We start from the raw sequence: 25,486 nt of genomic DNA, 5'->3' as shown, positions 1-25,486 counted from the left end.
TTTTTTTTGTCAAAACCATTACAGCAGTGTTTTGCAGAGAGGTAGGAAAAGCCTCAAAGATGACAGGTATGTTGTGTGGGTGTGGGTAGCTGTGTTTGTGGGGAGTGTAGGTGTGCCTTTGTAGTCGTGGTATGAATGTTATGCATTGTGAAATGGAGAGATTAAGAGTAAAATTGTGCTTAGTGTAGTCCCTAGTGATTGCATCATTGCTTGATTGAGACATACATTGCCCTGCGTTTATAAGTACATTGTTTGCATGCCCTGTTTGGAATATGGGATCACTGCTACAGCTACTGGTACTGCTTCAATACAAGTGTCTGATTTGGAAGCTTTCTCTGGGAGTCTGTTGCTGAGAGGTTGAGAAACATGCTACAAGTATACAACTAAGAGAAACTATATAAATCAATAGAAACAGAAAGTACTGGGTCACATCAGAGACTTGAGAGGTCATTGTTAAGAAGAAACCGAGAACTGTTTCATTGTTAGGTAGAGCTTGGTTATAAATACCATAGTTTGGGTTATGCTATAACAGAATAACTATGCAAAGATAACCACATAAGCAACCGGAATGCAATTAAAATTTAATATTTTACATTGCACCTTTTAAGAAATAGAAAGATTGGCCTAAACTCTGGATTGATGAGTTTGTGTGTGTGTGTGTGTGTGTGTGTGTGTGTGTTTTAAGAAATAATTCCTGGGAAATGCTATTCAGAAGTGAAGAGACATATGAGGGAACAGTTTTAGTGGCACACCAGGCTGTGATTTGTTTAATGTCTATTGTCAGGCAAATTTGACTAATTCGTTCAACCTGGCCAAGCTGGAAATGTGAGACTCTAGCTCACTGAAGGAGGGAAGATGAAAGAAGTAACTTAGCCAAGAACTGAAACTTGCAAAATTGCTCTTTGTAAAAAAAAAATAATAATAAAATAAAATAAAGAGACTTCATTACAGAACTATAGCAAGTTTGCATGTTTGAAGTCTTTCAAGACTGTGACATTTGTCATCTGCTGGTTTAGGGATTTTAAAGGAGAAGATTGCCAATTCGTGGTCAGACTTGACTAGGGAGGGGTATACCAGTGGGACGGTACATATAATTGCCACATTTGTAAGGACTAGGTCAAGAACATTTTATCCTCTAGTGGGCTCTTTGACCATTTGATCCAGTGAATTACTGTTTAGTTAACCAATGAATGTTTGGGCATAGCCTTAGACATTGTACTGTACTGCACCATTAAAAGTGTTTGTTTTCTCTGGGTAGCTTGTGGGTATGCCAACCTAATGTGTACATTTTTTTGCATCCTAAAGTGTTAAAACATGGTTTTGCATGATAATGAATTATCACTTGTGACAGAGGCAAACTTAAACTTTTATAAAAGAAAACAAACCATATTAACCTTTTCACAGTTACAAACATTATACATCATATATATTCTTCAGAGTTTTGGGACCCCAGACAAATATTCTATATCAGACTTCCTATTGTGCTACTCAGTATCCCGTTTCAGTAGTCCTTTTATGCTACTTACAAAAACTCAAGTTAATAGTGGAGCTCACTTACCAGATGGTAAATTACTTAATTCACATGCAAAGTATCTGCTGTTCATGCCATTTTTGTCCGTTAATCCTGCTGGCAATTATTAGCAATAATTTTTGGAAATGGCACTGATAAGCAGATCAGTTCTGCTGGGTTTCAGACAAGGAACTTCATGATCTACACACATAGGCTGTGAAGCAATGAGATAACAGAGAGACATTTCACAGTAGCATGTCAGAAAAGCATGACACACAGAGTTGAGTAAGTACAACTACATTGTTATACAGTTTTAGATTGTATATGTTGGGCTTATTTTGTTCCAAGACAGAGAATGAGTAATGTTTCAAAAACATTGCAAGAAACAACACATTAGTATATTAAGAAAACACGTACACAGGAATAGTATGAAAATTTAGATGTTGCAAAACTAATTCCTACTAATAACATTAATTTATATACACTCAATATGCAGGAAAGCAAAGCGTAGTGAAGAGTGCCAAGGAGATGGAATGGAGTACAGAAAGTCAATGTGATAGTGTCCTCCCACATAGTCAGTTATGGAGGCAGCTGCATTTATATGTACAGTAGGGTATGGTACAAGGCATGTGATAATATGGTCTGGGGGCAGCAATAATAACAAGAAATGAAAGTAATGGGCAATGATATTTACGTTTTCATTTGCATGGGTTTTGGTAATGTGTAGCCTCGAGGGGCTTGAGGTTTCCTGTTAGCTACAAACCTGGACAGACTGCACCCTCACATAATGGAATATGAATCAAAAAGAGAAACAAATGAAAAACAACAAATGTGCACATATGAACAAATTACATTGAATTGCGAGTGGTAGAGATGGTTGTGTTCTGCGGTTTTCTAATCATTAATCAAACTGCATTCTGTTGTAAATATGGTATTCATTTGATTTAAAAGTACATTTCTGATGGGAAAGTCTAGCCATGCACCCCGATGAATTATATAATCACATTCAAGACTACTGAAATTCAGAAAAAGTAATGTTCTATGGTTTGTTGATCTCTGTTGATAAATGTCACAATAGTAAATGCGTTTAAGCAAAGTAGCTAAATTCTACATTCTGACAAATGGGAAAAGTGCATGAAACTACCTTATCACTGTTGAAGAGAAATGTTCACAGTGTGTGTACCTTAAATCTATTTAGGGATGTTATAACTCAGTCATCTGGCGGCTGTTAGTAAACTCTAAGGAGCTAACCGACAGTTTCTGAAACCTATTAACTATTGCTGAAGTTGGCAAGTGGTCCTAGTTGTGTTTCATGCTGCTGTTGCAGAGATTGTCCAGCCTCTTATCTCAAAGGTATCAAGCTATGATCTCACGAGATCTGTGAACACACACATACCTTTTGCCTCTCCGTGTCACTTTGGTCACTGACAATGTTTTTCTGAAAAGTATGACTGATGCCCCTTAAGCATCTTTAAATAAGCAAAATAAAACAAGCTACTCTTTACCTATTCTGCCATGTAGTTTACTTTAGTACAAGGAAAAATATGCTTGTCGTGTATAAAATAAAGATCAGCAAAATCCATGGACTGGCTGAAACATTTTATTCCTTTATAGCGCTGGTAAAGCAAGCCATGAAAAAATAGACTGCTGAATTTCTTTTTTCTTGTTGTATGAACACGATAACAAGGTTAAATAATTAAAAAACAAACCGTGCAAGAAAGATATTCTGCCATTATTAAACTTATAGTCTTCGTAAGGCCTGGCATATTGAGGATATCACAACAGAATCTGTTGATGGGAAATAAAAATATAAAGAGCATTTGCTAGCTGTTGCAGTCTGCTTCACTTCTCTTGCTCCTGAATAGCCACCTTAAATCTACAGGATATTATATAATAATCTGTGCAGTATAAAAACTGAGGTATGCACTGCATCATGGCTTTAAGCTGTTAATGAGATCCTTCCAAATTCAAAGGTAGAGTTCAGTCCTTCTAACTCAATTTGCCTACTACGTTACTCTGAGTGAGTAACTTAACAAGGCAATTCTCCCGAGTTGCCCCTAAAAAGGGAAATTTAGTGGGTTTACCTTGATAACAAATAGATAAAATAGAAAAAAAAAATGTACTCCCAAACTGCAGAGATATACAAGAGGGCAGTGACACCTTGTCATTAACTATCAGAGCCCCTTCTTGATGGTTTGCTGCTGAAAGCTGCAGGCAGCAGAAGCAAAAGGCACGTAGGACAGTATAGGACACTAGACTTAGACTGAGTAAAACTAATAAAGTGAGAGCAAGGCATTAAGATTTATCAAAGGCCATTGTCTGGTAGATCATGAAAAGTGAAATATGAAATGCATCCCTATCAAGAATATAATGCTGTTTCTTGTGTCAGTCCAGTGAGCTTTTCTACATTAGAACACACCACATCATTCAGATATGATAAATTCTAACTACAGAAAACATTACTCTAGACATATTTACTCAGGATTTCCTGGGGGTTTCTTTCTTGTCTTGGTCCTGGTGGCTGAAAAAAAAAAAACAGTTCCATTTCAATTATGTGACAAAAAGCATTAAATTAAGCTGCAACCACAGCATACCCTATAGTTGAGGAAATGGCAGACAATATGAGCCAAGCACTCCTTATCTCTTGCCAAAGTCTGTGCTTTCTTTAAGTTTTTTTCTGTTGTGTAGAATAGGTAAAACATTTTGGAATTTACAGTATTTACATTTTTAAGCATTATATAATATTTAAACAGTATTATTGTTTAAATCACAGTGATTTAAATAAGGGGAGTATCCTGTTTAATGGAAATACCCTGTAATACCATTTGCTTCAAACCTGATTGTAAATGTCAAGATAATGCAAGCCACTAACATTTAATAAGGTAGCTGTTCCCAAGAGACCGTTACTCTTTGTTCAGGAGCTGAAGTAATGCTTTCTATTTGACTAAATTTCCCCTCAACTTTTACACTGGTAATTATCCTCCCTTCCTTAATAAGTCCCTAGTAAAGCCATCAAAATGTTTTGTCCATGATTACAAAATGTTGAGTGGAGAATAACACAAATAAATTTTCTCGTGCTTAGTTCTGACAAGAATATTACTATGAGTACCTTGGCTGACACATATCTTGTATACTCATATCTCTCAACCTCTTAGAGCAAGAAATCTGGACAAAGATATAAATAATGAGGGGGCAAAGGCCCCAAAGTAGGGACAATTGCTCCTAAAATCTTAGAAAGTTGATAGAATAACAGGTTTTGCATTAGCATGAGATTTTTGAGGGGTATGAAGTTTGAAACTCAAATGTATGTCATTATTTTCTGACTTCAGTCTTTTATTAATTGCCACTGATTTGCCAGAAAAAAATACAATTCTTTGTAAAATAGACCAAAAATATGAGGCAAAAATCTGGACATTCTGCGAAAATATGTTCAGTTGAGAGGTATATGTACATTTACTGAACAATTTAAAGTACCTGAATTAGTTTTGCTACAACGGTCAAAGATGGTGTCTTAGGTATGCACACTGTGCAAGTAAACAATGCATTTATAACTATCCAGTCATCCTTCCGCAACCCCTTTTCCCATTTTTGCACATGGGGTCAGGGTGTCACTTCAACAGTGACAATCATCTAGAGCCACGGTTTACACCGCCAGGTGGCTATAAAGTGCTGAAAATTGTCAAATAGTTCAGTACAAGAACTATTTGTGCTTACTCTATATCTGCTAGCTTAACGAGTTTGTACAAAATCAGCTCATATCCAGGTAATGCAAAGCAGTATCAAAGACAGAAGTTCTCTGTGTTTAGACTTCCCTACAATGGTTGTCATTGCAGGCGAATAGTTGGCACCTGGTGGATGACTAATTAGTTAGCAGAGGGGAATCCTTGAAAAATAAATCACGCTGATAGGGTAGTCTTACGCAGGACAGAAAAGGAAATTGATTAGTATCTCTAGAATGGATCATGCTGTACAAAAAAGTCAGACTTGAGGCCAGTTCTAGGCTATGTTGAATGAGGTGGGGATTTCACTTGATAGTAAGTCATTATTGGGTTCAGCATGGCTTTAGAAAAGCTGCTTCTGGATTGATGTGTATAACTTTAAGGTAAGCCGTGTATAACCTTGCATTTTGCACATCTGGGCAGCAGTGAGAAACAGATGTGGGAAGATGAGGTTTGTAATTTAATGGATGCTACTCATTCTTTAGAGGGCTGCTGCAGTTGTTACAACATATGGCACCAAGTATCTGAAGTGTATTAAGGAGTTTTTGCACCTAATTTAGTACATGCATATCCAACAGATACTAAAACCTGTCAATACAGGCATAGGGAAGTTAAACTGGTAAAAAACAAGAGATTCAGAGATTAGGAAATGGTGAAGAGTATGGAGTGTCTAGGGCAAGAGCAAACACATGCAATGTTGTCCATACATACATTAGAAGATCATATTAAAAAAAAGATGAATACAGTTGGATGCACTGCACTGAAATGTAGGTATATTTGTCATGCACTGAAATTCGAGTGGCTTAGTGTTTAACACGCATATTTGCTCAGAGATAAAATGTTTGCCTGGCAGCTCAAGGCTCTGTGATTCAGTCCTGATTTCTGATCATTGTGTTGAATGAACATGGTCTAGAATGTCTGCAGGAATTTTCTCCAACTACTCTAATTTCCTTCTATAAATGTGCTCGTTGATTGGTTATACTAAACTGTCTATATGTATTGCGTTTACCCTTGCCCTTGTGACTCAGTTCATGATTATACAGGATCCAAGAAGGACTGTTTCACTTAACAGAATTAAATGAATAAAAGTACTGTAGAAACATGTTAATATTCTATTCTATTTTGTATGGGATTTTCTATTTTTGAAGTGACTGTTTATTGTACATATCTGCTTCAATTTTGTTGCATCCTATTTTTCAGCCAGTAAGTATGGTACTGTTTTCTGCATCTTAGGTTGGGTTCCACAACTGCATTCTTACAAATACGGTTTCCATCGTCTTTGGATTTTTATACCATGCCTATTTCTACATAGATGGCAACACATCTTAACCCCATTCTCTCTCAGATTTAAACTTTACATTGATTTCCTGAAGTATGACTTATTAATATGGGCCCATATTTTCCATTTTTTTCTGGGAAAATGCCAATAAATTCCGAATTTGGACTGTTTGAATATTGAAAGAGTATGGGATTTTCATGGAATTTGGCCTTTTAGGGAAGATTACTCTTTTTCCATTTTTCAGTATAAAGAATCTGTTTTTTTGTTTTGCATATCATATTTTATATATAATATACATATAATATAACTGTACTAGAATCACCATTACTATAGAGACAAGGGGGATGGGGAGGGAATCATACCAGCACCAACATTATTACAGGGAAGGTGGGATACAGTGGATACCAGGGATAGTGCTCTAAGGCATGGAACTGCACAATGATGAGGGAGGGGGACACTGTAATGGCACCAACAGTAGTATGGGGATGAGAAAGATCCACTAGACCACCAGGGCTAACATTTTGAAGTCCCATAATGGTACTAACATCATAACAGGGTGGGGGGGGGTTACACTGGACCACCAGGGCCTAAGCCAAATGTGCTGTAATGGCAGTAAAGTATTACATGGGAGGGCACTGGAGTGTAGGGAGAGGTACAGGGACTATAATGTGTGTGTGTGTGTGTGTGTGTGTGTGTGTGTGTGTGTGTGTGTGTATGAGAAAGTGACTGGAGGAGAATTTCACTGCCTACATGAGCAGCAGGGTACTGACGTGATGTGTAGGTAAGTCATTGCGATAGTACCTGTGATTCAGGAAACGTGCAAATTAGTTGATAATGAGGTCCGACCTCGTAATGGCTAAAATGTTCCTGAATCACATTTGGGCATGTCATACTTGAAAGGCCTTTCTAAAGTGAGCCTTATGGCATGCAAAAGGGCTTTTAATGAATTTCCAGTAATGAAATCTAGGTAGTGATCAAAACGTACACTTAAAATCTTGAGTATAATGCCCAGATTTCATCTTATGGAAATGGACTTTCTTTTTTTTTTTGAGAACAATTAATCAGTTTCCATGTGTACTGACCATGATCAGATCCCATTATCTGATTTAATCCCATTTGTTTTCTTTTTCCTCTTTAAGCATCTGTCAGTTCTGGGGATGACACCCCATTGCAGAAGGAGTCCTCCACTGATGATGAATGATTTTTATCCTGGGTTATACTGATCTGTGAATAACAGCGAAGGATGTGTGGAAGTCTCACACGGTCACTCCACCGATAAATACGCTTTGATGCATGGGCTATATTATGGTTAATGAGTAAATGCAGGTTTTATAATTTATTTACATTTTGCTGGCCATGTCGTCTAACTGAAATTTGGCCCAACGTCAGTGGAAGCCTGGTTACAGCAGATGTCTTGGTCCATGTCACTGCATGCTGCAGAAGCTGCCCCCCCACAGAGTGCCAGTTATGCAGAGGGCAAGCTACCTCCCTCCCACCAGTATAAGGCAGTCTCAGTCTTCTCAATCATCTCTCTCAGCGCTCGGACTGTTAATCAGTTCTGGTCCATTGGGCTCCAGTCATGACTTTATTCCTCCACACCCCAAAGTCCAGTAACCCCACAAGTTTGATTTTGTTTCACATCAGTTAATTATTATTTAATCATACTGTTTTATCTTCAGTCATCTATGTATTTTGCTCTGCCTTTATTTTATGAGTGACTATTTGACAGGTTTATGCCCCTTTGGAATCCTTAACTCCAAAAACAAATTTTCATTTGTGGATGAAGTGTGACATATTTAAAAGGCAAAAACATAAAGGCAGTCTTCATTTTTGCTCAGGCTATGGTGTGGATTCCAAACAGTCCCAAGATATGAAGAAGAATTTTGTTGTCTCACAAGCTTTCTGTAAATACAGCCCCATGGTCCATCTAGGGAATATAGTGGAGACCTAGTCTCCAGTACTGCTTAAAAGGATATTGTGTATAACATCATGTCACTTTAGAACAAGTCAGTGATTGTCATTACAGACTCTTTTCCTGTCATTCATAATGAAGACTTGCTTTAATGACAAACATTCTCTTCCTTAGTCGCTACTTTTCCCACCTGTTGTTCTGATTTTCAACCCCTGCTGCAATGAATCAGGACAAGGGTTGCTACATTATATTGCTTGGTCCTACAAAAGTTCCTCGTTCTTGGTCTTACCACAGATCGATTCATTTTCTGGCTGAGTTTCACTGAGCAACAGACACTGACTCTTGAGTTGAGGCTATGCAAGAATTTCATATATGACACCCTAGAAAATCTTTAGCCTTTGCTATGTCAGCATTTACAGAATTCCACTGCAGGTGAGCTTTATCTCAGGTCATGAAACTACGTAAACATATTGACAGGATTTCCTTGTGTCATACTGCACACTCTCTATTTAATTGATGACTTATGAGCCTTGGTACAATTTGGAGATTAAGGTGTGGGTGGGACTGTTAGAAGGCAAGAGCACAAGTGACAGTGCATGTGAATTTTAAGAACAGGCTTAGACTGAATGAACATTCCTCTTATTATCACCTGGAAATTGTCATCAGCAGGTCTATACCTTTGCCAAGGAGATTACTGCTGCACCTAACAGCCTGGTGGTCCTGTTCTCAGTCGCTGGCAGTCTGTGCAGCCTATTCAGTCTTGCTACTCAAGGTGTTTTTTTCAAATGAGGAATGTGAATAGGTAGTTAGTCTGCTTGGATCTCTGCAACAAGCTGTCCTGCATTAAAATGGGACCTAACTCGGATGTATTTATATTTTATTAACTCTTTATTTCCCTTGTTTTAGGGATGCATCAAACATCATGTGGACCTTTTTTTTTTACTCATCTACTGGATCTGCTTGAAGTCTGCACTACCATTGCCCAGTTTGTCCATTTGTTCCATGGGGAAAGAGAGTAAGGCATCTCCAAGCTAGGCTTGAGTTCTATGTACCGTTGTTCCTGCTGGGGCACCTAAATACCCTGTTCTTTCCCTCTACAATGAAAGACAGGTGGTAGGGTGTTTGCCATCTTTCAAATCTAGTGTAGAGGCTTATTTGCTACCTTGGAGCTTCCTCCCTGCCAAGGCCCTTTTGAGCTCCACTGAGTGCTGTCTGCTGCAGAAAGGCTGCCTCCACATGCCAACGTCCACAGCTCACATACTTGCATAATGGCAGCTTGTGTCTGACAGCTCTGTTCTACTTACCTACCTACTTTTCCTAAGTGTCATCCAGTTAGTGATCCAAAACTATTTCCTTCCTTTCAGGATGAGCTAGCTAGCAGTTGACACTTTCTACCATCCTTCCCACCCCAGGTCTTCCATTGCCTGAGAAATTAACTAATCTCAGGTCATGTGGGTCATAGTCAGGGCTTCATTATTCTATGCTGCAGAGACAGGGGAAACCCCGTGAAGACTTGATTCATTTTCAACCAAGTTGATTACATCTTGCCTGGAGATCTTATGCCCTGTTGTTTATCATATTGTCACTTTCTTTCCTTAGTCATTTATCTTAGGAGCTTTACTAAATGGAGACCTTTGGGACATTGATTCTTAAGAAGTCCATCCAGGATCTTGATGATGTTGTCAATTACTATGCTGTCTCAAGTCTTCCATTTTTTTAATAAAAATAATCTTTTCATTAATTCAACCAAATAAATGAAATGGGAATCATGGATGGGTAAAGAGCAAGATCCCCAGCTAAGCAAATGATTTATACTTTCAACAGTACAATAGAACACTGCAAGAAAAATATATTAGGAGACTGGATAAGAACAGTATGATACATTACAAAATTACTGCTTCAGAAACTGAAACCATGCTCAAATGCCCCTGATGACCTTCCTTCCTACTTCCTCAAAATTGCTGTTGATGCCATCGCCTTTCCCATCTCCATTCTAATAAACCGGTCAATCCAAGAAAACTATGTACCCCTACTCTGGAAAAAGGCCTATATCATTCCCCTTCACAAAGGAGGTAATAACAACATTCTCAATTTCTGGCCAATCGCTATCTTATCCTCTATTTCAAAAGTTCTAGAAAACTGTATCCACCTTCACCTTCTACCCTACCTCACAGACAGCCACCTCCTTACCCCCACACAACATGGTTTTAGACCTGGCCACAGTACCACAGCCGCTCTCCTCTCCTTCCTTGAAACCGTCAAAAAAGCCCGGGCTGTCTAGTATCCACCCTGCTTCTGGACTTATCCAAGGCATTCAACACTATCTCCCATATCCTTCTCCTATCTAAACTCTCTAATCTAAACCTATCCCACTCTTCTGTCAACTGATTTTCTAGTTACCTCTCTGACAGAAAACAAGCTGTCAAATGGAAAAAAGCCACCGCCTCCTTCCTTAATACACCTACAGGCATACCCCATGTGGCTAGGTAAACTACACCCTGGGTATTGCAATTTGAAAAATTGTCACTGGAAATACTTCTATTCCTACTTTGAATTGTTATACTTGAACTATTTTGAATGTATTGACATTGAGAACAAGAGCCACATTTGAAGGTACCCAATCTTCGGGATATGTTATTGGCTTTAATGTTTCCCCCAAATTCAAACAAATTCTTAAAATTCAAGTCCTTTCTGTATATAAATTTCAAGGTATTTTTACGTATTTGTTCCAAGTCAGAAATTTGCTTAAATCTGTCCCATTCCTTACTAATCACCTGTTTAAGCAGTGCAGAGTCACCAGTATAGTCCATAACATAAGCCTGTGTAAAATCATTAACATTATTAACAACCCCCTCCTTATTACTGTTGGTGGAAATTTCTGGCACATCCTGACCTAAAATTGGGGCAAATCTCTGCTTCCTACCCTCTAGGACTATTGAGTACATTTCATCTATAATATATTCCAGATAACCCCTTTCTTTGAACATATTCATTACATATTGACTGTCCTTATAAAATTCCAAATCATCAGAAGTCATCCGACTAGTCCTAATTAATTGTCCCTTAAGTATGTGTTTCTTCTGAGCAAAAGGATGCCCACTAGTAAAATGAAGGTAGGAATTTGAGAAGGTAGGCTTCCTATATATTTTAGAAGAGAAATGGCCATCATTCTTAATCAGAGACACATCCAGATAAATACACTCATCTCTATTTATATTGAATGTGAAATCTAAAAATTCAGTGGTACCTTTGATATATGTCAAAAATTCAAAGAACCTTTCCTCAGTGTCGGTCCAAAAAATGACTATATCGTCCAAGAACCGTTTGTAAAGGACCCAACAGTATTTGAATTCACAATGGTTAATAAAAACTTTTTCCCACCAGGAGAGTATAATGTTTGCATATGTGGGTGAACATTTGGCCCCCATGGCCACCCCCTTTTCTTGCTTATAAAATTCGCCTTGAAAATACATATAATTGTTTTTGAGAATAACTTCCATAAGTAATAAGCAAATTCTGAATTCATCTGTCGAAAATTCACCATTTTCCCTCATACTCTCTTCAAGCCACGAAAGGCCAATATCGTGTGGTATTGAACCAAATAAATCTATAATGTCCAGAGTAATAAAAATTATATCCTTAGAAAAAAGGTTTGTCTTCACTTGTCTAAGAAAATCCCAAGAATCCATTAACACTGTAACACCCTGGTTACATAATCTTTTTAATTTTATGTCAACATATTTGGCTAGGGAAGTGGTAATAGAACCTTCAGATGAGACAATAAGCCGTAGTGGGGGGTCTTGGGAATCCTTGTGAACCTTCGGAATACCAAATACAGAGGGCACCCTAGGATTTTTGTTTATCAAAAAATTATATATATCAACATCAATAGAATTTTCTAACAATAGGTCATTGAGAATTAGATTAATCTTGGCTTTAGAAATATTTACTTCATTAATTGAAGCTTTAGAATATTTGGAAGTATCCTGTAAGGTTTCCTTCATCTTTGATTCATAACTTATGGCATCCATTAGAACAGTACCCCCCCCCCCCTTTATCTGGTTGCATAATTCTAATGTTCTTGTTGTTTTTCAATGAATACAATAGGTTACTCTCATTCCTTGAAAGGTTAGAAAAAACTTTGTGTTGGTTTATAGTTTTTCTTATTTCACATTCCATCACTTTCTCTAAGTTTTTTAACTGTGGGTGTAATGGAGGGTTGTAAACACTTTTTTTCTTAAGAAGAGAAGGTGTATGAATATTGGGTGAAGAATCATGAAACAAAAGTCCCAAATTCTGTTTTCTTAGAAACAACTTTAAATCTACAATAGCCCTAGGAATACTAGCCTTCCTCAAGGGAATGTATTTAAAACCCTTTGTAAAAAGGTGAAAGTAATCTTGGGAAATGTCCAAGGAACTGTATTTAAAGATTTTATATTGGTTAAATTCGAAGATGTTACCAGACTGTTTAATAGAAGTATCAACCAGATTTATCTCCTGTATTTGGTTCTGTAATAGTTGTGGGGGTGGTTGTAGTGTACAGGACTCCGGTTGCGAATCCGGTTGGATCTGCGAAGAGGGGGAATTGGTTCTAAAGGGATGTCATCAAGAAACCCTTCCTCATGGTCATTTTCTATCACTTTCCATATCCTGACCTATATCAAAGTTGTCATTTTCCTGTCCACCAGTTTCATTTCTGTAAGCTTTAAATGGTCTGGGTTTGGGGTATGCAATCCCTAATCTATATTCCTTAATGTCTCTCTCCAATTTATTAGCTTTCCTTTTCATATTATTTATACAGTCCTTTTCAATATGTGAAAAAATATTGTAATAAGAATTTTTCTCAGATTCCATGGTAAACATCAAATCATTGATAATATTGACATTTATAGAATTCATTTTGGAAACAAGGGATGCCCTAATTCTATCATTTTCTGCTATAATAGCTTTAACCATATCCAAACCACATCTATTAAAAATATCTATCAATTCCTTGTGAAAGATAGAACCAATTTCAACTCTATTGGGATATTTGCAAACACGTAATCCCTTTGGTACTATACCCTTGTCTAAACATTCTTGTAAAAAAGCAGTATCACAGCCCAATCTTTTGTATTTATCTAAATAAAAATACAATGTGTCAAGATTTTCTCTATACGTTTTAACACCTGATTCTGCGTTATAAGAATCAGGGGACCCAGAATTCAAGGTAAATTGTTTGTCCAAAAAACTGTTAAAATCGAAAACTTTAGTCTAATTTGAAAAGTCACCTTGTACTCGTGTTGTACGCTGTTCGCGTTGCATGCGTTGTTCCTTAGGAGCCCCAGGTAAACCAATTTGTCTTTCTCCCCTATCATCAGAATTGGAACGCAACAGTTGTGGAAATTCGCTGAAATCCAAGTCCTGCTGCTGGGAAGTGGACGGACCGGCTTCAGCGTCACCAGTCTGTGGTATAGAACCATGAAATAACTGTCCAGGTTGTGAGCGGTTGCTCACTAGAGGTAATGCTCGTTGTTGTGAAGTTGGCGAACCAACTTCCACGTTATTGTTCCGTTGAGAAGAACCAGGAAGTAACTGCCCCGGTTGTGAGCGGTTGCTCACTGCTGGTAATGCTCGACCTGCTACTAGAGAAACAATGGAAACACAAGCAGGTGTCAAAAGTTCCACTAGCTGGGAAAGTTGTCCTATTACTTTCCTAAGCTCGCCCTTTTCATTATAAGATGAATCAGTGCTGGTCTCCACTCCTGGAACCTCGGCCATCTCGTAACTGAACCAAAACCAAACACAAGGAGATGAAGCGAACAAAACTTGACTGAAACAGATACAAGGTTCGCTTAAAGTTCCAAATAAGAGCAGGAGACCAATGGCAATAAAACAGAGTTTAATCCAAAACGCCTTGTACACTCAAAGTGCGTTTTCGAACACCTTCCTCAGAGACTCAAACAATTTAATCAATTAAAATACACCCTTATATACTTTTTAACTGAAAATGTTAATTGTATAATTAAACAGTTAAACAATTAAAAGGTCATTATGTATAAAAAATTGTAAAAACCAAAAATGTTTAAAACTGTTTTATGTTAATGTTTAGGGACTATACTGGTGACTCTGCACTGCTTAAACAGGTGATTAGTAAGGAATGGGACAGATTTAAGCAAATTTCTGACTTGGAACAAATACGTAAAAATACCTTGAAATTTATATACAGAAAGGACTTGAATTTTAAGAATTTGTTTGAATTTGGGGAAAACATTAAAGCCAATAACGTATCCCGAAGATTGGGTACCTTCAAATGTGGCTCTTGTTCTCAATGTCAATACATTCAAAATAGTTCAAGTATAACAATTCAAAGTAGGAATAGAAGTATTTCCAGTGACAATTTTTCAAATTGCAATACCCAGGGTGTAATTTACCTAGCCACATGTCGCTCCTGTAATTCTTTTTATGTTGGGAAAACAGAGAGGAAGTTAAAATCCAGAATATATGAACACTATTATGAGATAAAAAGGCAAAATTTAAATAATGCCTTGTTCCGTCATTCCCAAGTTTGCAAAGAATACTTTTTTTACTTTTTTGTATTAGAGGTTGTTCCAAAAGAAATCAGGGGTGGCATGTGGGAAACTAAATTAGAGTACAGGGAATTATTCTGGCAAATAATTCTGGAAACAACCAGGGAACCAGGTTTGAATGATATGCTTTCTTTGGTTCCAGTGTTAAAATTGAGGGCTGCTAAACTGTAATGCTGTATATACTCTTGATTCCAATAGATGGCAGTATTGTGTTGTATTAAATATTTTACTATTCATATATTCATTAACACATTTTATTTGTAGTAAGAGTTTTATATTTTGAATCAAACAACATTTTTAACATGTTCAATTAATGTTTTTAATATAATTATTTGAAATGTTAACATAAAACAGTTTTAAACATTTTTGGTTTTTACATTTTTTTATACATAATGACCTTTTAATTGTTTAACTGTTTAATTATACAATTAACATTTTCAGTTAAAAAGTATATAAGGGTGTATTTTAATTGATTAAATTGTTTGAGTCTCTGAGGAAGGTGTTCGAAAACGCACTTTGAGTGTACAAGGCGTTTTGGATTAAACTCTGTTTTATTGCCATTGGTCTCCTGCTCTTATTTGGAACTTTAAGCGAACCTTGTATCTGTTCCCAACCATATTACCTATATTCTACTTACTCATGACCATAAACTCATCTTTAATCCCTCCATCTGGCCCTCCCTTGCCTCCTCCTTCAAAATGCACCTACCCAACAGACTTCTAAGATCCAATAACCAGAGTTTTCTTGAACTGCACAAGCCTGCTCATCCTCCAGGCAAACACCTAATATCCTTTTCCCTAGCTCACCTCTGGAACACCCTGCCACCTCTTATTCGTACTACCGACAACCACTCTACCTTTAAGACCCTGCTTCATTCCCATCTCAAAATGCACTGGGGATGTTCCAGCTCTCATCCCACATGCCTCACCTCTTTTTTCCCCACTTCTCACACCCCTTTACTTCTCTCTTCTCTTCATCATATGGAGCTTCTCTGACTACCACCATCTTCATTTCTGTCATTTACTCCTACTCTTGCTCTATTTTTTCTTTTTTTTTCTTATTGTCCCAGCTTCTTATATTCAACAATTAACACCTCTTATACCCCATCCTACTTTAACTCTGCTAAGATTTCATGTAAAACTGTAATGCCTACCCTGTATTATTTCACATTCTAACAAATTTAACAGGAATATGCACCAATGGCTTTTTCTTATTTTAATTGACCTATTTATGTGTGTATGTGTGGGTGTTTTTGTAATTTTTTAACTGAATTTTCACTGCAATCGTAAAATTTTTATCATGTTATGTAATACCATCGTTCTTCAATAGTATTACATAAATGTGAATGCATTGTTTTCATATTATATTGCTGCTCAATGAGCTTTTCTCCCCGGGACTCCATTGAAAACGAGCTCTTCTTGGCCCAGTGGACTATCCCATTAAACAAATTGTAAAATAAATAAATAAAATAAATAAATAATGTCATGCACAGGCATTGAAATTGTTCTACAATTTTGATGATTTTGAACATGCACCATGCTTGGTTATGACTGCAATTTATATAATTTGGTAATTTCTTTTGAGGTCATGCCAGTTCCATATACCAGTGTCTCCTTCTTTCCAACGTCTTCCAAAATCTGGTTGCACACTTCCTAGGTGTAGTGAGTAAACTTCAAAACAGTCACTTTTTACATAGGGATTGCACTTGGAAATGAGACCCCAAGCAGTCAAATGGTAACTGAGAGTTTTATCTCATCCTGTTAGACTACCCTGCAAGTTAGTTTAGCTCTTCTCCAAGAATGGAGAAGCTGAGAGCATGTTGCACATAGGATCAGTCTGCTATAGAGTAATCTGAGCATCACCAGCACCTATCAGGCAAGCTTGAGTTTGAGAGTTTTGGAATAGAAAATGGAGCATTCAACACTGAGAGTACATGCTGTACTAAGATCCTTTCCATGGGTGTCAAGGAAGCTTCCCTCAAACCTTCAAGCTTTCTTCAAAAGATATGAACTGAGGAAAGAGAACTTCCCTCAAGGTCAAATAAAATATAGCAACTGAATAATTTCTTTGCTGCCCACCTTCAATATCAGAATTAATAAATTTGCTGCAAGTATAACAGGAGTAAGCTTAAGCCCTCATACTAATAGTAACTCTGACCACTTTGCCCTAATAATATTATATACCACTCTAAAAACAAAACAAAACAAAAAATACAGTCGCTCTTATACTGAAAAATATAGTAGAACCAAACTACAGCCAGTATCCAGAAAAAGGAAACTTCTAATGGTTAGCGTTTTCGCGACAGATTTTGCTGCTTCATCAGACAACTTAACATCTCTTTACTTTAGTATTTAAAATATATTCCAGCCAATAAAAGCTCCTGTGTAATTAACAGTCAATTAAAACCATTAACAAGGCAGTTAAAATTTAAAAACATGAATGCAAATTGTCATCTTACTAAGTTCCTTGCTTGTAAAACTGGCTTTATGGAAGCCTTATGATTGAGCCCCTTCCCCATTGTAGCTCTCATCCTGATTATCCATTCTAATTCAGCCACTTCTGTCCTATTGGCAACATACCCTCTTGTTTCTAACTATTTCTATAACCATAAATCTAAATGTATGTGTGCTATCATACTTGGCCACGTGGTTGGCTAAAGCAGTATTATCTGCCCCCCTGTGAATATCATAAATTTGTTCTCTCATTCTTTGCTTTAACATACGGTTGGTTTTGCCTATATAATATGAAGAATATACTATACAGTATGCCAGATAAACAAGATTGCTAGTGTTACAATTAGCAGATACTCTAAACTCTATTGTCTTCCCTGTATCAGGGTGAACAAATGTACTACTGCTGTCAATGTACTGACAAAAATTACAGTTAGAACAGGGAAAAGTACCTATCCATGGATGTGAAAGTTTAAATTATTAAGAAAGACTAAAATATCTGAGCTTGTACAGTGTCTCATACAGATATTTAAGAGGAGACCTTACTCCGGTGTATAATGCATAAAGAAGTGACTACCTGTAGGAATGTTTGGGGTTATTAAGAGCAGTACTGAATCATGGGATGACCTGTGTAAGAAACTATATAGTAATGAGAGATGAATTAAATGGTTCTTTAAGACAGTAGCCAATGCAAGGAACAGAATACCAAATCATATTAAAGCAAGCACTACTTTAGATATTTTAAGAACAACTTAGGCACATTATGAGGATGACTGTGTTGGTATATATTGGCTGGGTAGAAGGACATTATTGCCCATGCCTGAAATATTTGTATGTATGTATATCTGTATGTATGTATATGTGTGTGTGTGTCTGTGTGTGTGAGACTGGAGTGGCATGTAATAGCATGCAAGAGCAGAAATATTACGTGTGAAAGACAACTTCTAAAGGTAATGGGACTTGCTATTATGAAAGTTAGTTTTAAGGGACAAGGGAAACTTATCAATACTATAGCTGACTGTACTGGGCAAGCTTTCTGGGTAAAAGCTGGTTGGGACAAATCAGGTAAACTGAGAAGTCATACATTTCACGATTTCAGAAACTGAGGGTTTTTGGAAAAGTGATTATTAAACATGAATCTATTTAAAGAATTGTATGTGTTAAAATATACTCTGGCTGTTTTACATGCTGCAAATCTAGGATCTTTGGACATTAATCAGTTGCTTAAGCAGTACATGTTAAGGTAGAAGAGGAATTAAGCAGACTGTTGAAAGAAAATAAATTATTATTCCTGGGAAATATACAGAATGAGGTAAACCTTTTGTATCTGTACTGAAATGGCAGGAAGTTTTAGAATGTGTTGAAATAATAAATTAATCATTCATTATGTAGCTTCTTTGGAAAGGTTAACCAATGTCTCTAACTGAACAGCTTTTTCAATTAATTGGTTAGCTCTTTCTCACCACTAAATGAAACTTTATCAGACCATACAAGCAAAAAATAGAAATCATTCTTTATATAAAGTTTAAAACCATTCCTTGACAACACATGACATCCCATAAACCAATCAAAATCATACAAACATATATGTGTAGGATCACATGAGAACTTCCATTCACAAAAATCACGTGAGCATCTACTATATTATGAAAGATTATATGAATTTTGTTGCAAGGTATGTACATGCATCTACTTACCTGGATGGTATCATAATTATTAGTGTCATACAATAGGATCATCTGTAAAATGTATAAGAAGTGTTGAGAACATTGAAAAGTGTTTATTTTTATTTGTTAACTGTGTAAGTGAAGGGGTCCAAGGTTCCTTTTCATCAATGACCAAGACTACTAAATATTAGAATATGTATAAACAAAAACATATTTGGGAAATATTTAAGTCTTGATATGAGACTGACAACAGCAGCAGCATGCCAAAATAAAGAACAGTTATATGGAGTTCAAAATAAAGTATATTTAGGTACTGTTATTTAAAGTCATATTTATACATACTGATATATATATTTGTGAAATAGCAGAAACTGCTAGCCATGCATAGTCAAATAATGAAAGTTATTTCCAGCAGTTTTTTTTAGGAAGATTAGAATTCATATACTGTGGCATTAATTTATATGATGTTAATTTGTCCATTGGTTTAACCGAATCAATGGCCACATGGTAAAACATTCCAGTATAGTCAGTAATAATTGTGTCCCAATGGTTTTGCAGTCTATCCATTTTCTCTAAGGGTATTGCTTTTGTTATCTATAGATGCAGTAGAGTGCTAATGATTTACTGTCTCTAGAAACTAAAGTAAACCCCATAAAGGTGGCTTCTTCTCCTAAAGATGTTACTGAGCTGAAAGCATATTTGGAATTACTCTACCATTATAACAGGTTTTCACAACTCTTGCAATATTCTTAGACCATTTTGTGTGATTTATTATGGAAAATGTGTTATGGACAATAGAAGGAAATAAGTTAAAACTTTGTTACACTCTTCTGATGGGCAGAAACACTGCTCTGCTGATAGAATGTAGATTTTCTCCTGTGATTTTTATCTTATAGAACAGGAGATGTGCTTTCAAAAGACATGCTGGATGATTGTGATGAGATACTTGGTTTTATTAATACCACTTGGTGTCACCTGAGAGGCAGTACTCGTGATTTCAAAGTCTTGGTGATTTCCTAAAAATAGCATTCAGCTCAATTTCCTTTCCAGTATCTATACTCATAAATAGGTCTATTCAGGAATCGCATGTCACAGCCACGTGGAAGAAATCTCACATCATTCCACTTCACAAGGGAACTCAAAAGCCCAACCATGTAAAACCAAGAAATTACAACATGAACTCCAGTACAGACAAGGACTCACTTTATTGTACAAAAAAATAAAAAAGATTAAGCGCTTTTGTCTGAGAAAATATTAGGACTTCATCAGAATCTAACACAAGTAAAACTTCAGGCCAATGTTTCCCCAGGACTTAATGACATGATCTCTATTAGTTGTGCCCTTAAATTAAAAGGTATGTTTTTGTAACCTTGTGTTAATGTGTGCAGTATTCATATATTATTTGATTTTACAGATCAAGTGGCTTTATGTTATTATTTTCACAATGTATGTAGTTTTAAATGTATGGTCCTGATTATTTTGTATCACATAGTCTTAGGGGAGGGGTTTTGTATATAAAATGGGAGAACCTTTTATTTGTGTTAGATTCTGATGAAGTCCTAATATGTTCTCAAATGAAAGCACTTAATCTTTTTTATTTTTTGTACAATAAAGTGAGCCCTTGTTGGTACTGGAGTCTGTGGTATAATTTCTTGACTTCACAAGGGAAGTAATTCCAATGATATATCAAACTTTAGACCCATTGCCACTCTCTCCCCTCTCTTTCAAAAACCCTTGAAAAATGCATTCAGAATTAGTTAATGGGCTCATTTATAAACAAACAACCGTCTCACTCTCCACTCCTCCCCAACCTGGTTTCACACCAGGACATAGAACTACAACAGCTCCCCTAAACTTTAATAACACTAATAAACTACCTAGAGACAACGACCAACTGGTTTCAGCCATGTTTCTGTGTAGATCAGAGTGTATGTGCTGTGTGCTGTGTCTTTAAGAAGCATGTCAAAGAAACTTATTTCGCAAAGTCCAGTTACACAGAGGCTTGCATCGAGCAGTTATTTGATATGTTTCTTATATTGATAAGATGTGATTTCATGCAATACAGTAATTTCAAGAGTATTACAGTGCCCAAAAGAAACTTATTTTACAAATTTCAGTTATACAGAGGCTCATTGTGATACTGGACAAATTTACAAGTACTGGCATAAAATTCAGGCATATATGTATGGGCATGCATTCATACTTATTTGCAAAACCCTTCACTGGTATGTGTTAGTATGGCAGACAGATTTCAAAAGCCCTTACCTCTTGTATTTGATCAGAATATTGCAGAGAATTGGAGAATATTTCAGCAAGAGTATGATAAAAAGGACAAAATGGGGCATTACAAGGGCAAAAACTGCATTATTAAACAAGCGGGAGGCACAAAAGGTTTATTAACTAAGGAAAATGTTTAAAGTAAAGGTATTTGATGAAACAATTAACAGAAAAGGAAAATGAGCATGTTTAAAACAAAACAAGTATGCTTGAGGCAAAATGGGCATGTTTAGAGTAAAACGAGCACAAGAAAATTACAATGGGCATGAAAAGAGATTACATTAGCAAAACAAATATAATAAGGGCAAAAAAAGGCACATTAAGCATAAATAAAGTAAGATGACTGCATGTTTTGGAAAAGTGCTGTGTTTTGGCATAACTTCAACTTTGTATTGCATCAAGGGCATAACTAAAGTTATTCAAAGTATCTCAAAGTATGTAAAAGTGCTTACAGTGTGTTTTTATTACTGTGTATGTATTCCGAAGAGTTTATTTGTTTGCAAAGTGCAACTATTTCATGAAGTGCAGTCAAAGTATAGCCATTTTGAGAAGTTTCCTGTGCTGAGTGTGTCTATTCACAGAGTGCCACCATTACAGTGTTTCTTGTAATGTAAAGAATTGCCTAGAAAGGTACCACTATTTTGGGGAAATTTCAGTGTGTTGTGTACAGTTTATTCACAAAGTGCAAATACTTCGAAGTGTTATTGACTCTGAGCTTCTCTTGCCCATTCCATTCACAATGTGCAGTTATTTGAAGTGTTTCTTAAAATGATGATGTTACTTCTGTAATACGATAATTTCAAAAGTATTATAGTGCCCTAGAAACTTATTTCGCAAAGTCCAGTTACACAGAGGCTTGCATTGAGCAGTTATTTGATATGTTTCTTATATTCATAAGATGTGATTTCATGCAATACAGTAATTTCTAGAGTATTACAAGAGTGCCCAAAAGAAACTTATTTCACAAAGTTCAGTTATACAGAGGCTCATTGTGATACTGGGAAAATTTACAAGTACTGGCATAAAATTCAGGCATATATGTATGGGCATGCATTCATACTTATTTGCAAAACCCTTCACTGGTATGTGTTAATATGGCAGACAGATTTTAAAAGCCCTTACCTCTTGTATTTGATCAGAATATTGCAGAGAATTGGAGAATATTTGAGCAAGAGTATGATAGTTTTATGTAAGCAGCTTATTCAGATAAAGATGCATGCACCAGGGCATTCATTCTGCTAAATGTAGCTGGATTAGAAACCATAGAAAGAGAGCGTTCATTAGGATTAATCAAGGGAAGACCCTGAGTGTTTGAAGCACAAGTTCAGAGAAATGTGCAACCCCCAGACAAATGTTACATCAGAGAGGCATTTGTTTTACACGAGAGATCAGAAACCAGGGGAAACTTTTGCAGCTTATATAACTGACCTGAGAAATAAAGCTAAGACATGTTGCTTGAGTGACTTATAAGATGAGTTAATAAATGACAGGCTTGTGTGTGGTATTAATGTTGCGGTGAGAAAGATCTTGCTTCATGACAGTGATTTAATGTTGAGTAAAGCATTACAGATTTGTCAAATCCATGAAGTGACAGAAAAACATGCAAGTGTGCTTGCAAGTGACAAGAGCATGGTTTCAGTAGGCTCCAGAGCAAGTGTAGATAGCATGCAACATGTGGCAAACAGAAGTACACCTAAACACATGGCAGTCATAACCCTGGTGACTCAACAAGGAAACCACATAGTTTTCCAGCAAGTTCTAAGACTAGTTCAGTTAAAGGGGCATATCCCTCAGTGCTGTACAGACGTGAATAAGCAAAATCCAAGTCCAGACTTATTGTTAACTGTCACAACTGTGGTGCAAATCATGAGTCTAAAAGACAGAAATGCTTAGCATTTGGTCAGCAATGTCACAAGCATACAAAATGGAACCATTTCCAAAAAGTTTGCAAATCAAGTAAACCTCACACATTTGCAAAGAAAGGTCACACAAAAAAGCAAGATGATCAAGTAGAGATGCAGGAGTCAGCTTTCTGTGTAGATGGTGTATCAATAGTTGGTGGAAGAAATGCTGCAGTGAATTTATTGGCAAAGAGCGAAGTGTTTTGTGCTGTCCGGATCAATGGTAAATCCACAGAGCTTAAAGTAGACACTAGTTCAGAGTGAAATGTTATATCAGCAGACACATTTGCTAAAGTGGGAATGAATGAACAACTCATTGTGGCCAGTAGTGCAAAACTTGTTGCTTATGGAGGTGAAGAAATTCAAACCAAAGGCTCAGTGTTGCTTTCATGTTATTTACAACTTGTTACTCTATGTAGTCTGAAGACCAGTACAGTCTTTATTAGGTCTCAAAGACAGTTTGAGAATGAATCTGCTTTCTTTTACCAAAGAAGTTCACCACATTAAGTGCAACTCCTAGTTCTAATTTTTCTGAAGCCATTTTCTCAGAATATGCTGATGTTTTCAATGACAAGTTTGGCAAACTTCCAGATGTATATTCCATGAAGTTAGACCGAGAGGTCACTCCAGCAGTCAGACCAGCAAGAACAGTTCCAATAGCTATGCAGGATAAAGTTAAGGCTCAGTTGGATAAAATGCTGCAGCAAGGTGTAATTTGTCCAGTTACAGAACCAACTGAATGGGTGTTGTCTATGGTAGCAGCTCACAAAAAAGGCTCTGATGAAATCAAAATATGTACTGACCCAAGAGATTTGAGCAAAGCATTGAAACACCCATATCATCCAATGTACACAGTCAAAGAGGTCGTAGCCTGATACCGAATGCCACTGTTTTTTTCTGTTTTGGATGCAAAAAGTTAATTTTAGCAAGTGATGCTTGATCACAAATCTTCATTACTAACCAGTTTTGTTACTCCGTTTGGCAGATACAGATTTCTAAGAATGTCATTTGGAATAAATTCAGCAAGTGAAGTCTTTCAGCGTGCAATGCAGGAAATTTTTTTTGGGTTATCCTTGTGCCATAATAGTAGATGATTTATTGGTTGGAGGTAGTGGTGAAGAAGAGCATGACAGAAACCTAAAGACAGTTCTAGACAGAGCATGTGAAGTAAACTTGAAGCTCAGTCCTCTGAAGTACAAGTTCAGACTTCCAGAAGTTACATATGTAGGTCATTTATTTACCAGCACTGGCTTGAGACCATACCCGACCAAGCCAGCAGCTATTCTTGAGATGTCAGCACCAGACAATGTTCAAGCTCTACAGTGTTTCCTAGGCATGGTTATCTACTTAGGCAAGTTTGTACCAGACTTCAGTGAGTTGACAGCACCTTTGAGAGAGCTAACGTGCAAAAGTGTTGCATGGTCATGGCTAGAACAGCACCAAAAGGCATTTGAACACCTTAAGCAGAAAATTGCCACCCCACCTACATTAAGATACTATGATGTGAACAAACCAGTGACTCTTTCCTGTGATGCTTCAAAATTTGGTATTGGTGCAGTTATACTTCAAGAGGGCAGACCAGTAGCTTATACATCTAGAAAACGTACCCAAATTGAGATGCAGTATGGTCAAATTGAGAAAATAACTTTTGGCAATAGTATTTGCATGCTCCAAATTTCATGATTATATTTATGGTTGAGCTATTCAGATTGAAACTGACCACAAACCTCTAGTTACTATTGTAAAGAAGCTTATGCATTCAGCTCCAGCAAGATTGCAAAAAATGATGATCAAATTGCAAAAGTACAACTTCAAAATGGTCAATACAAAAGGCAAACTGCTCTATCTGGCTGATACCTTATCCAGACTGCCCAGAAATACAACGGAACAGCTTGACACAGAGAATTTTGACTTTGATGTGATGTCAGTACATAGTTTTTCTACCACTAGGCTTGATGAGTTAAGAGATCACACAAAGACTGATCCAATTTTGCAAAAGCTCAATCATTACATTAATGTTGGATGGCCATCAAAGCAATCTAGTGTACCACCTGAAGTGCAAACTTATTTTCCTTACAGAGATGAAATGTTGATGGAAGATGGTATTATTTTCAAAGGTCCTAAAACTGTTGTTCCTGCTTCCATATAACATGAATATATTCAGATTTTGCATTATGGTCACCCAGGTTCTGCATCCACTAA

The sequence above is a fragment of the Protopterus annectens genome, chromosome 5.part0, assembly GCF_019279795.1.
Source record: "Protopterus annectens isolate FY-2018-M chromosome 5.part0, PAN1.0, whole genome shotgun sequence".
NCBI classification, from domain to species: Eukaryota; Metazoa; Chordata; order Ceratodontiformes; family Protopteridae; genus Protopterus; species Protopterus annectens.
The sequence above is the reverse complement of the archived record's forward strand: the minus strand, read 5'-3'. Positions refer to the sequence as shown.